This window comes from Chroicocephalus ridibundus, chromosome 15 (genome assembly GCF_963924245.1).
Source record: "Chroicocephalus ridibundus chromosome 15, bChrRid1.1, whole genome shotgun sequence".
Classification (NCBI taxonomy): Eukaryota; Metazoa; Chordata; class Aves; order Charadriiformes; family Laridae; genus Chroicocephalus; species Chroicocephalus ridibundus.
The window spans coordinates 4,643,148-4,656,486 of record NC_086298.1 but is presented as its reverse complement, the minus strand read 5'-3'; the positions used below and the strand labels follow the sequence as shown (position 1 = coordinate 4,656,486).

The 13,339-nt window shown below is 46.9% G+C and overlaps 1 long non-coding RNA gene across 1 annotated transcript; it reads right to left on the bottom strand.

The window, feature by feature from the left end:
* Positions 1-1,574: 1,574 nt before the first annotated feature.
* Positions 1,575-5,678, bottom strand: LOC134523659 (uncharacterized). Its single transcript, XR_010073370.1, has 3 exons — positions 5,563-5,678; positions 4,778-4,857; positions 1,575-1,809 (listed from the first exon to the last, which is right to left on the bottom strand). It is a non-coding gene; the product is annotated as an uncharacterized LOC134523659 (long non-coding RNA).
* Positions 5,679-13,339: the final 7,661 nt, after the last annotated feature.

The window sequence follows — 13,339 nt, the reverse complement described above, 5'->3', positions numbered from 1 at the left end:
AGATCTTAGCTCCGGTGATCTACTGGAGGTCAAGTCCACCTAATGGTCCTGAATTAAGGTCGATCCAGGGGCCTGATGGTTCCCTTAATTTAATTCCCCTGATTAAAAGAGGAATTTATTCACAAGTTCAAACCCCAGTCCTTTTCCCTCCACACAGACATTTCTCACGTATTCAAAGGCCCTTTTAAACTTTCCCACCTAGGCTGGATACTACAGTGCCCTGCCCAGATGCCACAGCCCCACTAGAGCATGCTACTGTAGCTCTGAGGCAACCAAGGTCTCTGCCCAAAGAAGTCCGCAGTCTATATAGCTTTCATCAACTTCAGTGGGCTGACCTTGAGGAGAGCACCTTGGACTCCCTCTGTGTGGAAACAGCTCCACGTCTAATGAAAATCCATACTGAGGGGGTATGCAAAGATCAGACTCGATTAATTCTTTCCAGAGGTGCCTCCACAATGTCAACATTGATCTGCTTCCTAGTCGCACGGTTTTCTCTCGGCTGACAACCATACGCCAGTCAGAGCTCTGCTCTATTGTAAATTTTAACAGATATGGAGATAGGATCATTAAAATACCCTGAGAATACACAGCAAGTCATTGTTTTGCTGCTTTTGCTAGAGAAAAATCTCGCAGTAGCACTGAAGAAATAAATGCTATAGGCCAATCTTATGGCAAAGAAGTTAATCCTACAATGAAATTGGATGAAATGCCTGAGGATAGGGATCAGTACGTGGGTGTCTTGCGCTGTCTATGCTAAAAAGTTGCTGCTTTATAAAGCAGGCCTTGTACGACAACTGCAGAAATCCACATGCATTTTATTTCTAGCCATATCCATGGGAAAATAAAAACAGCCTGGTCTCTATAACCGGTCACTCACAGAGTGTTTCAGGCTGCCCTGGGATGTTTTTTCATTAGAGATAGCTTAGGGATAAATCATTTCATCTTACCAGAAGAAGGCAAGTTCAACCACCATCTGCCATCCTCCATATGCAACAGGACATTTTGGATTCAGACTGTGTTTCCATGAGTCTGGAGCCATGTAGATACCGGCTTTTGATTCAGACCTGTAACACGCAACTGAGACGCACAGCAGCCTTCCAAACTGACTTCTGATAAACTTAGCTTGAATGTGGGGATATGGGTTTAGCCCCACCTCCAGTCAGCTATTAATTATCTAATTGAGTTCAGGTGCAACCAATCTTGGCTAATGGGCTGGGCATCTTTAAAAATACAAACCTGGGAATATTGTGCTCTAAAGAGGTCTAGTTAACATCTCCAAGTAATGATGATCTATTTGAACAGTGACTGTTATTATTAATAAGATCTACAAGTCAGGACTATGTCATTTTGATGTCCTTTTTAAGGCTAGCTTCACCATTATGCAGAGATATACCTTCTTTTTTTTTTTTTAAGCTTCTACCCTTTTTAGTTTAAATTCAAGGTAAATTAAACTACAAAATGAAAAAAAAATAAAAATAGAAACTTCCTAATAAAAGAATTAAAAGAAAAAAAAATCAGAAAAGAAATAGAGAAAATCTTTTTCTTGGCGCCTGAGCTTTGAAATCAAAGCTGTTTCACCCTTGCAAATAATCACCACACGACAAAGACAACACATGCACCGAAGATATATCGAGGGCCCTGCTGTCCGAAAGGTCACAAGCATGCAGGAAAGATCTCCTTGCTAGGGTAAGTGGTGCCCAAGAAAAATGCATTGAGAATTACTCACCTTTCAAAGAAGCTGCAGACAAACGAGTACGGCCTTTCGAAGGGATGGCGTGATTACAACCAAATGCCTTCCCTAAAATGTCTCTAAAGGCAACAGAAAAAGAAGTCAAATTAAACCATCAATTCAGCTGCATCTTTGCTCCTCGTCACGCTGGCATTTCTAGAGGAAGAAAGGTTGAAAACAATCCAGAAAGAGATGTTCTGCGCAGAACTCCGAGTCCTTCCCCTGCGCTAATCTATTCCGTCCACTTCTTGTGTCTCGCCTGCCCCGCGCCTCTGCGCATTTCCCAGCAACGCGTTAAACAACACGTGCGTGTTGCTGAACCTTCTGCTCCGACGCTAACTGCTTTGGCTTCCACAAACACACCGGCCAAGAAGACATCACAAAAGTACCTAACCTCATCTTGAGCGCGAGAGAGGGAGAATTATGAGAACAAGTTTAAAGGAAGAGAAAGAGAGGGAGACAGAGAGATTTTATTGCTCAAGGGGAAAAAAAGAGATTATAATTGAACTGCAGAAAATTCTCCACATCACGAGTAATGGTGCCTGGGTTACCTCTCTTTATCTGTGCAATAGAGATTAGCAAACGGGGTCATAAAGGGAAATTAAAGTCAAATAAATTCTGGGCCAGCACGTGGTAAGTACTGATTTCCTACCATTTAGAAAAAGGAACATCAGGGCAAATGAAGTGGCAGAGCACAAGGTAGCAGCCAGTGGAGAGAGCCACACTGCCGCAAACACCAAACAGAGTGAGGACGGACCGGTCCCTTGCCCCAGACTGCCTTCACGGAGGATGGCAGAAGGTTTTCATCAGGAGTGTGGGACTGTTTAGCGTGGATGCTGGCAGACTCAGCCCCGAGCACTTCAGAAACTGAGGTATCAGACAAGGTAGACATCAGAAGCCTCTCTGGAGACAGAAGATTTTATCTCCTTACTGTTTTTTTATTGCTGCTGTCCTGCAGGCTCCCATTGTCTCCAGAAAGATGGATGAATGTAAAGCATGTACGTACCATGACCACTTCCATGAGGAACTGGAGACTTAACTTCAGTCCCTCTCCCTGCCCAGACCCCACGCACCTATCCTTCCTCCGACGGCTTACACAGAGCCCCTGGACCTCGCGTCGAAGCAGATTGAGGAGTGCTCACACACAACCACATCTCCCACTCAGTCATGGGGATAATTGCCAAGGCATCGCAAGGGGAGGGAGGCGCTCCAGGTCCACCCGGCAGAGATCTTCGGTCTTTTATTAACAGACCCTTTGGGACCACAAGTCCTACTCCTGACTCAGTGCTTCACCTCTGCGGGGGGGGAGTGTTGGACATCTGCAGCAGCACTGTCAGAAATGGCAAGAGGGTTTGTTTGGAGGCAATTATTCTAAGACTTCCCAATCTGAGAGCCCTTCAAGAGCTCGATTCTCCAAAAGCACTGGAAAAATATCTCTGGAAATCAGGTTTGTGAAGGTATCCAGATACAGAACAAATAAAATACAAGGGGGGGAAAAACTAGCCCGACGCAGGCATTACTACAAATCACTTTCGATCTCTTGAAAGCTCCTTCCTGCTCTTTTTAGAAGTGACTGTTGCCTGCTATGAATGGTTTTTCTTGGCTTTCTTAAGTAATTTTTACTGACCTTCACAAAAATATTACAGCACTGCTGGCCAGTAAAATATTCAGGGAACTTTCTGAAGGGAAGACGATGTCTGTATTGAGGTATCTTTATTCTTTTCTTGGAGTGCCAAATTAAATCAGCGTTCACCTTCCTCCCCCTTGCTTGGGTGGGCGGTACATGATGAAGAGGAAAAGGGTGTCAGAAGCTGTCAACTGGCAAGAGAGCTGGACATTGCATCCCAACCTGTCCACTGCCCATTACTTTGACGGTGAACTGGACCTTCCATCCCCCTGACAAGCCCTGTGCCTTGCAGCGTTGTGGGCAATTGGGCACGAAACTAGTTCGGCAGCTGATAGCACACTAGGCTTTGCAGCAAACAGCCTCATCCTTTTTCCTCAGAACTGGGGCACTCATATACATCGGGGTTATTAGACTGTCTTTGCAGTGCAAAGAGCCTAGTTAGGTTCAAGTGGGGCAAGGAAACAGGTCTTGCAAGAGAGAACTGGGACAACTGGAGGAATGGAGCCGGGGGTGTGGGTAGCAAAGAAGGACAGAGATCGGACATAGAAATAAGCCCGTCTGCGCTCTGCTCCACTCACCCCTTTCAAGGGAATGTGTTCCCAAGCATTCATTCCTTCGCTCCCTCCCTCTGCCCCCGCCACATATTCTCTCTTGACTTATTTGATGCTGTTTGAAATCAAGCACTTGGTTTACCCTTCTCAAGCGGAGCTGATCTCTCCCAGCATGACTCTGACTGCAGCGGGAGGCACAGCGGGATGCTGGATATGGAAACCTGGCATTAGTATCACTTTCAGATGACAGCAGATCAGAGAGCTGGACCTGGGAGCGAATTAATATAGGGCTAAGATTCACTTGAAGGGTTTGCTGCTGTCATACTCCTCTCAAGATGTGAGAGAGAATTAATGCGAGGGGCTGGGATTCGCTCCGAGCGCTGCGATGGCTGCCTGTCATCCTCAGGGAGGAGCGGGACCCAGAGTGTGAATGAACACAGGGGATGGGTTTGCTCCAGAGCCTGCGGGTATCCCAGGGAGCAGAGAAGAAGGTTACTCAGCTCCTGGTGACGTCCCGGGCTATTGGTTAACCGTCTGACCAAAAATCCACCAGTGACCATGACTGAGGGTTGGTTTAACCTCAAATAAACAAGTTGGCACGGGGTTTTCTTGCTCCGGTGTGATTCACACTCTTCACTGTGGACCGATGCAAACGGGAGACACGTGGAAAACCACAGCAATGCCCCAGGTATGAAATCAACCAGTCAGCCAGGGGACAAGGCACCCTCATATCTACTGGAACCCATCTTCAAATGACCTTGGACAAATAGAGCAGCTAAACCCAATGGGCCCCCTAATCACTGACCCTCTGTATGGGCTGGGACAGAGCACGTTTCTCTAGGGAAGGAGAACAGCAACCAAACTACCCACCTCTGGGTGAGAGAAATTGGCTTCGCGTGCAGGAGCTGCTGATTATCCAATAGCAGGGCCTTTTCCATAGATCCTCATCCCTGAAAAAAATCAGCATCAGATGTCCTTAAACAACTTATCTCACCCTTTGAATCACAGAGGGCCAACCTCCGGATTTTTGCCTACATGTGGTCTGCCAGGAGCGGTTACAGACCTCCATCATTTCCCGTTCCAATGCAGCTGACAAGGCCTTTGACTGAGAGCAACCTGGAGATTTTCTGGTGGACACAATCAGCCTGGTTTTGTTTTCTGTGGTCCACAAAAACACCTCCCCCCCGCCATGGTGAACTTGTTTGCCCGACAGCAACGCACACACACAAGGACTTGTCTACAGGTGTGTTTGTAACAAGTGCAAACATTAGAAAAGGGCGCAGAAAAGATGGAGAGAAAGATCTGTCATTGCAATAGAAAGTGACCCACGTTTTGGCGAGGTTAATGGCTGTTTAGGACAACGCGTCCCTGAGCCAGTGGCTCTGCAGGGCAGGAGGCAAAGGGAGGATTTGCTCCCTCTTTTCAAAGGGAGAGAAAGGTTTGGAGCCTGGAGCATAAACACAGCTGAGGATTCTGAAAATAGAAAATATCCTTCAAATGCAGCCTAGGGACGAGATCGAATCACTGTATACACCCGATTTCTTGAGAAGAGAAAACAAAACAACAAAAAAAGGGAGGAAGTAGGCCCTTGGAAGCAAAATAAAGACAGAACAATGGAAAACTAAGCACTGGAGGAGACAGCTTCAAATAATTACATTGTGCAAGCGTCACGCTGGGAAGCAGCATATGCCGGAGGAGCCCTCACTGGGGACACAGGATAAGCAGGCAGGAGGGAGGCCAGGAAAACCGTCAGCTTCAAAGCGGCACACGCCAGGCCAAGTTCAGAGCAGCTCCAGCTCCGGTGAGGTCAGCATAATGATGCCAGAGACGAAAATATCCTTGTGCTTAAAACAAAATCCCTTCCTTCCTTTGCCAATAGCACCTGGTAATAAGCAGCAGGCAAGGGACTAATATTATATCAGGTATTTGGGTCACGGGCTGTCATTTAGTATAGGCGAGATGGGTGTACGTCACTCAGTGCCCCTGTGAAGAGCAGAGAGGTGGCTCAGCTCTGCAAAGACGCCTGGGGAGTTGAGAAATGGCATTTAATTGCTTAACTGAGATCAGGGGTCTGGTCTCAGTTCATACAGCGCTGAGCACAGGCGGGTCTGCTGCTTGGTTTCTAGGGATCACCAGCACGGAACTCAAGTTGTAATTTCCCAACTAAACAGATGAAAAGTCAGGAGCCAACACCTTGTAAGAGGGTTTAAAACAGTTAGTTGAGTCAGAAACGATGTATGGCTCGGGCAGTGCTGGCAGCGCACCCCATTTGGAAAGCACGGCTGAAGCGGGACAGTGTTCTGGTTGGGTTTGTGTTGGTGGTTGGAAAAGCCTGAACAATGCTTTTGTGCCTTTGTTTCTGACAGCCCTGTACATTTTATATTTAAAATTTTAATTTAAAAAAATACCATTAATGTTTGGGCTTTTTAATGGGAACATCTTGGTCTTGTTCCGTAAAGATAAGCAAGTATGTTTTTAGAGAAAAAGACATTCCAGCTTCTGTCCTGAAAATGTTCCACTTACATTTCGGTTTCCTTTGGTGGGGGGAGGCGATATGTAGGAAGCAACTATATGTTCTGTAGCTTTATGATCCAAATTATGCTAAGTTGTGGGACCACCGCTGTAAAGCCCATCTGGACATGCCTGTGAGAGGCAGGACTCCGCTGCTGAGGAGCTGCCCTCAGCCCAAGAAATTCTCCCTTTCACCTCTCTGCGAAGAGACTGCCGCAGGAAAGCGATGTGCCTATAAATCTGTAGTCCAGTGGTTTTCAGTCTGGAATTTGTGAATCCTTGGAGGCCGACCATTATTTTGCAAACGGATCCGTGAGTGGTAACTACAGAGATCAAGTCTGTTGTGACAGAGCTCACATCTGCTACGCGGGGTCTATGCCTCCCTTGGGGAAAAACTTAGGGAGTCAACAAACTGGAAGATGTGAAAGCTATTGGTGCAGACAGGCATGGTGTCTTCATCCTTTATACAATAAAAACACAATGAACCTACACAAGCACAGATGCATCTTAAAACCCCCGTGTTTACTAACTCAACCCAAACATGCCCAACCTATCTACATATATTTATCTGCTCTGGCTGGCTGTGGCAGCTTTCAAAACACAGAGAAAACAGCAAACCCCACTAGAGGGCTTGCAAACTGCTCTGAGAAATACTCCATTGGCAGCCAAAAATGTCCCCCGCAAGCACATTAGTGATACATGGGGTAGCTTGTTAAGTTTGGATGTTTTGTAAAGTTCTCTGAGATGGTAAATGTCTTAGCATGCATCTCCTCCCGGCCTCCATCCCCCCCTGCCTCCCCCCACCCCGACTCATCCTCCCTGCCCGCAAAATGAGAAAAATGTCATTCATACAGAACGCTCTTCAGCGGTTCTGCTATCGATCCCCAGCAGTTTCATTTCAATATCGACCAGCTCCATGATGATAATTGATGAGAGATGCAAGTCATGGAAGAGTGAAGAGAGCAGCGCTGAGCAGATCTTCCAGCCCAGATGGTAGGAAGCCCCTTGCTGTGCCTTATCCCCATCCCATTTGGTATTTCAAAAGGGAAAAAAGGAAAAAACTTCTTTTTTCTTCTTTTATTTTTTTACATGGAAAAGGGCACTGGAATTTTCAAGATTCCACTTTGCATGAATGGCCCAAGCCAATCAGCATGTTTGAGTTGAAAAGCCTTTCCCTGAGAAAGAAGAAAGAAAAACAATGAAGGGCAGGAGGGAACAAAGGGGATGGAACGTGCCATGGAATATAAAAAAAAACTGAGCGGCTGAACTTAAAGCTTGGAGGGATTTTTCCCATTTTTTAAATATAAATCTCTTCCCTAGACATCCTACTGGTGAGGGTAATCTGGAAGGCACCAGAGACAAAAGGTTAAGAGTTAAACTTCCCAGCTCAGAAAGCAACAGGCTAAAGGAAGAAAAGGTTGCAGCTGAGACATCCAGGAGGAATAAGCATCCCTGAAAAGCTGCCCTCATTAAGTGCTTCATCAAATGGGGTTTGCTGCAGCACAGACGGTGCTTGTGCCCATCCAGACTCCCAGCACTGAGTTACTCTCCTCGCTCACTTTTAATCCCCCAGCCGGCAATGGACGTGTCGTTTTATATCCCTAACGCTATTCTTTTCTAGCTGCTCGGTGATGGACTTTTAATATCACCATCCTAAGAGAGCCTAAGAGATACAGCTCCCACGGTGCACCAGGCTCAGGACCGAGTTGTGAGCTACCAGCAACCACAAGAGAGCAAAACATACGCATACTAATGCAGACCATGTCACGGGGGGTCACTGGATATATCAGGTTTCTCATGCCTGCCTCTGCTGTGCAATTAAGCTCATAAACAAGGGAGAACATCCATATATAAAAAAGGTGAAGGAGGGAAAAAAAAAAGAAATCAAAGAAAACCTAATTATCTTGTCAGGGACAGCAGTGAGATGCTTTACATCTCCTGGTTGTACAAATGGTCCATGGGTAGAGAGCTGCCAGGTTGTGCCGCAGAAGCGTCTGCCTTTCGGTCAGGTGCCGTCTCTGCTTCTCCTCCTTGGGGAAGGCTTCATAGAGAAAGTTGAGCTGCACTAACAACTCACTGATGTCAAAAAGAGATGGTTATAAACCTCTTGTTGTGCTGTCCAGGACCTCCTGCCCCTGTCCTGGCTGTGCACATCCCTTTGCTTAGCTCTGGAGCTCACTAGACTGTTCAGGGAGCCAGCTCAGCTCCCTAACCCAGCAGAAGACTAATCCAGCCCCTCAAAAATGTGCAAATTTTCCTCATTTAATATGAGATCACTCACGATGTTTATAGTTAAAAATGATTCTCATGTAACAACCTCCTCCTCACTTCTCTTGCTCCCTATAGAACATGTGGCCCATGTCACCTTGACTTCTTCTTCACGTTGCCATCCACGCTGGGGAAAACAACTAAGCCATGAGTTGGTAGCATTTCACAATTCATTAGCAGGAGTGAGAATGACATTTGCAGGAGTCCCCAGATAGTGCTGTTGCGAACAGTGTTACAACCTCTTTTCCCTAGCCCTTGTGCGGGGCTTAGTCTTGGGGAGTGGTGGTGCAGCCAGTGTGAGGTGAACCCAACTCCTCAAAGCCAAAAATCACTCAGGGAGTGGGGTAACAAGCAAATTGTGAGGCTTTATATAGTTAGCTTTACGCATATAAGTATACCTTTTGCTCCTAGTGGCTGCTCTCAGAAATTGCTCTGAAATGTCCCATAAATAGGAGCAGAGTAATTGCAACGTATATTCTAATAACTGCAGCTATAATAACACCCCCTCCTCCCCACTTTCCTCTTTAGGGGTGATCTGCCAAAATGAGAAACAAAATTACTGTGTCTGTTCAGCAAATTCTTACTGACAAAATCTTTAAGAGTTGACAAGAGTAATATACTGAAAATTAGTTTAGAAGTGTTTCAAGTTTCAAAAAATCAATCAAAATCAAATTAAGTTCTGAAGACGCTGTCTGTAGAGTTTAAGGAAAATAGAGATCAGCTGCAGCAACACGGGATCATGGGCTCAACTTCAGAGCAGGAGACTTACATCTGCTCTGCCACCTCTTCTGGCTTAGGGTGGAGAGCTACAGCTGATCGCCAGGGCGTGCTGATGCTCTGGCTCATCTGGTGACCTTGGGTACCAACAATGAGAAACCCAGTCTAAATAACCCACAACAGGGTCCTCGACACGGCACTTCCCCCATCCCAAGGCTATGCCTTAACCAGTGAGACATAAATCAGGTGTTAATGATAAAAAATAAGTTTTTCCCTCCTGCTTCCTGTTAACTTCTTTCAAGATTTGTTCATCCCAATGACAGATAGGGGGAAAAAAAAAAAATTGAAGCTCATAAAGATCCTCATCAAGGAGGAAAATCAATTTATAAACCAGATCTGTTGCAAAAGCTGGCAGGAGCAAGGATGGGCTAACCCAAAACAGGGGCAGGGGCAGAGTTAATGTCCATAAAGCATTGCTCATGGACTCTGTTTCCTTCTTGGCTGTGTGGTCTCAAATAAGCTCATACTGGCCCCAGTGTCACTGAAGAAGCCTGGGACTCACTGTCTTCTTGAGAAGATGCGAAAAATCGCAGGAGAGTTTGTCCTGTTTCTGGGCGATCAGAGCCTTTCTGGGTAAGCAAAGTGCGTGGCTTGCTCGGGTGTGTTGTCTTCTTTGCCCTTCATCCATATGGTACCCTGACCCCACCTTGGCCCGGCAGATCCAAGAGCTACTGACCTACAAATCCTCAGCCATCTGCTTTGCAATTCAGCCTCAGCCCAGCTATTCTGCCTTGCTGTTTCAGCACTCACTCTGAGTAGATGGGGTTGCGTTAGGTTTCCAATTACGTCTTTCTTAATTATATTCCTCCTTGGGGTCCTAGAGGCCCTGGAAATTTCCCCCCACTCTGTCTTTTCCCAAAACTGTGAGTCAACAGTTCAATTATAGTCTCTTTATACAGGCATGAGAATTTGTTTCTTGGGCAAAGTTCCTTGATAAGATGATATGCTACATAAATGTCTCTAGCAAAACACATTTCACAGTGAATTTATCTCTGCACAACTTCTCCGCCTTATAGCACCTTATCATTCCAAGACGTCTCAAGGCACTTTCCAAAAGGTGTGCAATAATAATACTTCACAGTTATACACAGCCTTTCATGGGAATATCTCAGAGTGCTGTATGGAGAGAAGCACTCAGCTCCATCAAACAGCTGGGAGTGCTGAGGCAAGGGATGTGGAACAGACTTGCCCAAACAAATTAGGAAAATGTAGGGCTTGTGATGGACTCCAGAACCCCGCAGAAACCCCCTTCTTTCCTCCTAATGCGCTTCTTACACTTCATTGCCCACCACACCAGTCTTGGGGACCAGCCACGCTGCAGAGAGGAGATACAGCATTATCTCTGGTCATGGGATGGGGACTCAGTTCTGTGTCTATCATATTACCCTACAGCCAACACATGCATGTTGCGCAAGGAATAAAACACTCCAAAACTGCAAGTGGTGAAAGGTTTGTAACGTGCCTTCTGTATATTTCTGAAATGAAGATGTCTGTGCTCAGCTGAGGATCTTGGCCTGGAGCAGAGCTGAGTAAAGACCCTGTTTGCTATGTGGGACAGAACCCTGAATGCTGCTGTGGTCTTTATATGAATGAAATTTCCTAGGAGAACTAGCCAGAAGTGTGTAGCAGCTAGGTCCCTTTGCCTCTTCAGAGGCACTTTCATGAATACGTTTAATTCTTTAGCAATAACCCTAAATCTTGGACCACAAATGTTCTTTAAACTTTATTTGTTCCTGCCTGAGCTCTTGCACTGTGCTTGGGAATCATTCCACCTTCTTCCACCTTCCTGCTGTAAGGTTTTCCTTCCTGTGGTGCTTTTCCTTGATTGTTAGAGATTGAGCTACAATTAGAAAACAGCTACATGACAGAGAGCCATCTTCTGGGGGACACCGTGCAGCTGGATTCCCGATGGACTGCTGGATCTGGTGCTGAGCCGCAATGCTGCAAGCTGCTGCCTTCCACCCCTCCGCCTGCTGTGGCCACAGACACGGATGCTGCCACATATATTCAGGCCCCGTCAGAAGCATCTTCTAGTCCCAAAGTCTGACGTTGGAGCAATGTTAGAGCAGTTCCTTGTCTTCAAAGGAGCACCTCCTCCAGTCCCCATGGGGTATGGGCACTACTGGTGCTCTCCTCCATTGCTGTGAGCAATTTCCCACGCACCTCCTGCTTTGGTTCCCCCTCTGGCTGGCTGACAAGAGCCTGAAAAGCAGGAGAGCCATGAATAACAATGAACATTTGCCTCCTCAGGGGTGAACTTCCAGCCAAATGATCATTCTTCTTCCAATATGTGGTGGGAAACAGGCCAACAGCAATGCACTGGGGTCCGGGTTATTTTTAAGGGTGCCTGATGACTACTCACCAAGCTCCTAAATAACGAACATGTCAGAGGCGCAGCAGCCTGGATGCCTATCCCCTGTTTAAGGGGGGGATCTGCCTATCCAGATCCAGTTCCTGGCATTGACCATTCCCTTCCCAGCCACGCATCTCCCCCAGCACTCGCCTTGCACTGAGCTGCCACGTCGCCCATCAGCCCGGTGTCCTTGGCTCCAGCCCTGCCCGTCACCTTCCTCTGCATTTTATCACGTTCAGCAACCTCTCCTCTCCCCCCTCCCTCTCAGCCCAGCTTATATCATCAAAAAATCACTTTGGCACCTTCACTGTCAGCAAGCGGCTGTTTATCTGCTATATCATTGGAAAGATCTCTAAAACCAGGCTTGGAAAACAGCCCTTCTTTTTCATTTGATGCAGGATCATCTGAAAGGAGGATGAGAAGCGGCGAGAATGTGTTTTCCTTGTACAGATCAATATGACTTTAACCTTCTTCCACGGCAGGGCCTGCCTGCCCACCTCCTTACCTCACGGATTTCTCCTTCCCTCCCACTTTGCTTACCCTTCCCGCATTTTGGTGTTTGCAGCACCTCTGACACCTGGACCTCTCGGTCCTGCATCCATCAGGGCAGAATTTCTGCCTTGCCGTCCAGCGAAAGGATTCCTGGTCCGTCAATTCACAGACTCAGTCGCCCCACAGATTTCAGATCCTTTTTGTCTCCTCCTCCCTCCACTCTCTTTTACTGCTCCCGTATTATATGCTATAAAGAAAGACGCTTCCAGCTGTTGGGAGTCAGAAAATGAATTTTCCATCTCTTCCCTTTCTTCTCCCCTTCTGGGGCAGAAACAATAGTGTCCTTCTCTGGTGCACCCTTCACCCCCGCCAGTGGCAGATTTACTTCTGCCTGGTTTCCTGGCAGCTGCTGCAGCTGCAGCCCTGAATGCGGGCTCCGGCGTCGTTTGGTCCCGCTCCCACTGTGCTGCTTTCCCAGTGGGATCAGAAATGAAGAGGGAAGTTGTTCAGGTCCTGCGGTGCAGCTCTGAAGACCCAAGGGCAATCTAAGCACAGCAAGCTCCCTCCTAAGCAACCTTGATAATAGACCAATATTATCATTTTATAGACAGGGAAACTGAGGAACTGCTTGGGGGAAGGACCTGGACATGTTGGCACAAGAAATGAGCAGGAGGTCCCCTCCTCCTGGCTCATCCATTAAAGAAGTCTGAGCTAAAGGGGGAGAAAGGTTGAGATACGGCGAGGAGGCGTTTCATGAGGATAGTCCGGGCTGCTCACGCTTGACAGGTATCTACCATACGAACAGAGGGCAACCACCGCTCACCAGGTTTAGCCTGCCATTGACAACCAGTGCCAAACTCACGTTTAAAGAAAAAAAGGAAAAGACCGAGTCCTTTCTCAGGTTGAAATCCAGCAGCAAACACCATACCCAGAGACAGAGAAGCACTTCTTTCTTCTCAGACAGAGATAGGAGGGGGGAGACGGGTTGTTACTATAATAGCAGCAAAGACACCCACTGCTGTGCTAAATGA